The sequence below is a fragment of the Rattus norvegicus genome, chromosome 3, assembly GCF_036323735.1.
Source record: "Rattus norvegicus strain BN/NHsdMcwi chromosome 3, GRCr8, whole genome shotgun sequence".
Lineage (NCBI taxonomy): Eukaryota > Metazoa > Chordata > Mammalia > Rodentia > Muridae > Rattus > Rattus norvegicus.
In genome coordinates this window covers 64,293,379-64,296,105 of record NC_086021.1, presented here as the reverse complement: position 1 = coordinate 64,296,105, position 2,727 = coordinate 64,293,379, and the positions used below count along the sequence as shown (strand labels likewise).

At 50.4% G+C, this 2,727-nt stretch overlaps 1 pseudogene; it reads left to right on the top strand.

Moving 5' to 3' along the window:
• Positions 1–2,395: 2,395 nt before the first annotated feature.
• LOC103691811 (dynein light chain roadblock-type 1 pseudogene) lies at positions 2,396–2,727 on the top strand (annotated as a pseudogene).

Genomic DNA, 2,727 nt, shown 5'->3' with positions numbered 1-2,727 from the left:
GAAGATCATGAGGCAGCTTAGGTGATAGAGAGAGCAAGACTCTGTCTCAAGAACAAAACCCGAAGAAATAAAAACACACCACCCAAGCCCACATTAAAAAACAAAAGCCAACGACAACAGGCAAGTCATGTTGAGAGTTCTCTTGCTTGGCAGGAATACACGTCTGTTTAGTTCCTGATGTCACGGCATGCAGGTCTAGGCTGATCAGGGCATGCTGCTATGCCTGCGGAACTCTCTGTTTTAAGAAATGAACTTGAGATATTGTCAAATTGTGATACACAGAGAGGGTGTAGTGTCACAGGCTGGAAGGGATTCTGGGCTTGTGTTCACTGGCTGCTTAGCATTTGGACCAGGCTTGTGGGCACAGGGAAGTCCTTGGCAAGGAAGCAGCAGGGAGCTGAGGAGACTGGCAGCCTGGGTCTGCTCCGTTCTTTCTGGAAACCAAGGGAGAGGCAGAAGCGGGGCAGGAACTATGATGCCAGGTGGGGCTGGGAAGGACAGGAGGCTATGCTGCTGATAGCCTTAGGGTAGACTGGCAGGGCATTTTTCTAAAGCTCTAGCCCCTCTCCTAAGGAGGGAGAGTAGGGGATGGCACTCTACATCCACTATAAAGGGTTTCTATAGAAGGGAGATGCCTCTTTTTCCAGCTGGGTATGAGTTTTCCTCACCCACCCACTGTCGGGCCTTGGGCGCCTGAGATCACAATGGTTTCCCTGTGGCTACCCCAAACTTGTGACCTCCAGCGTCAATGTTAGTCAGAAGATTGTCACACCAGTCCTGGTTTCCAAAGCTCTTTAAAACAACTTGGACAATGGCGGGCCTGTCCCACAGTTGGCTTCACAGCTTTGAAAGACACTCTTGTTCAGAGGGAGCCCCCTAGAAGGCCCAGGGTGCGGAGAGGCTCACTCCCACTTTATCCAGTCTGGCTGCTAGCCCACACTGGCAGCGGGTACTGGGTGTGAGGCTGATTTGTGGAGAGTCTCCAAAGGAGTCAAACAGCACAGTCCCAGAAGCCCCTGGGGATTCATATTGAGAGTGATGTGGTGCTGTGGGGAAGGGGAGTGACTATACTGGGTTCCCCAAATTAACAATGATACGGCATTATTTGCAGAGGAGGGCGGGAGAGCGGGGAAGGATGGGAAGGATGGCGAAGGGAGCAGGGGTGGGGGAGGGGGAAGAAATTATATTGGATCCCGCCTGTTCTCTGATTTTCTGCACACTGATAGGTTTCTTGGGAAGGAAATAGGCAAGGACTAATAGGATCTAGTTGTTACTACCTCAGGTGTTCCTCAGTGGTACAGAAACCTTGTCCTAACCAGGCCAGCTCAGCAAGCTACAGATAACAACAGAGCTGCAGCCCATGTCCCTGCTTGCTCCCTCCCCACAGGACAGGGAAGACAAGCGGTAGGGCAGGCCCAACTCAGGTACCAGCCCAGGGAGGGCTGGGAATGCTGGCTTTTGTTATCTGTGTGTTTCGGTGCCGAGCATCTTGGGAAGCATTACGCTGCTCCCCATGTTTAACCCCACATAGTAGACACTGCTGGTAGCAGTAATTTGGGGTGTGGAAAGGAGGTGCAGGGATGTGATGTCCAAGGTCACATAGCCATGGCCAGGTGTGTCCAGCTTCACTTGGAGTCCTTCAGCTTTACGGGATTCTAGGTCTTCAAGGTGAGAGCTCACCTTGGCTCTTTGTCCTTTAGACCTGGGTGATATTGGTTGAATACAGTGTTGAGAGTAGGAGTATAGTCATTTCCTGTGTCCTCTTCTTCCCCAGACCACGTGACCATAGTGTGCATGGGTTCCTGTCTATTCGGTCATGATCTGTGAGGTTGGGAAGGTGACCTCGGTAGTCTGGCTGAGTCTCAGTCACCCTCACAAGTGGTTCTATCTTGAGCCTAATGCTTCCATAGGGTGGCAATGTTGTGACATCAGGAAGCTGGAGAGAGGAACACTCACGCAGGCATCGTGGCAGTCATTCTCCTGTACTGCCCACCCCACTCCCAAACCCTAGTGTGTAATTTTCTCTCATTCTCTTCTCTTTCCTCTTATTGGCTTCCCTCTCTGGGAATCCTGTCAGACGGCGTGCATTATGATCCTAGAACATATCCCCTGGAGTCTGTGGCTATTGCCTTGTAAGGTGGAAGGGACTTGGCGGGGAGGATTAAATTAAGAATCCTAAAGACAGAGACATTATCCTGGATTATCTGCTGGGGCACACGTGTCCCTCTAGGAGAAGAAGCATACAGAGCAAGAAGGTGATGAGAGAAAAAGGCATGCACTGGACAGCAGTGGCCATAAGCCAAGAATATTAGCAGCTAGCAGAGACTGCAGAGTCAAGAGCAGACTCACTCTCGGGCTGAGTGTTGGTGATTCGGAGTTGCTGGATCTGTCCGAGATGGCAGAGGTGGAGCAAACACTCAAGAGACTTCAGAGCCAGAAAGGGGTGCAGGGAATCATCGTGGCAAACACAGAAGGCATTCCCATCAAGAGCACAATGGACAGTCCTACCGTTACACAGTATGACAACCTCATGCACAACTTCGTCTTAAAGGTGTAGAACACTGTGCGTGAGATTGGCCTCCAGAATGACCTAACCTTCCTTTGAATTTGTACTAAGAAAAATGAAATTATGCTGGCACCAGAGAAAGACTATTTCCTGACTGTGATTCAGAATCCAACTGAATAAGCCACTGTCTTGGCTTCCTGTGTCATCCCTTAATTTAATGT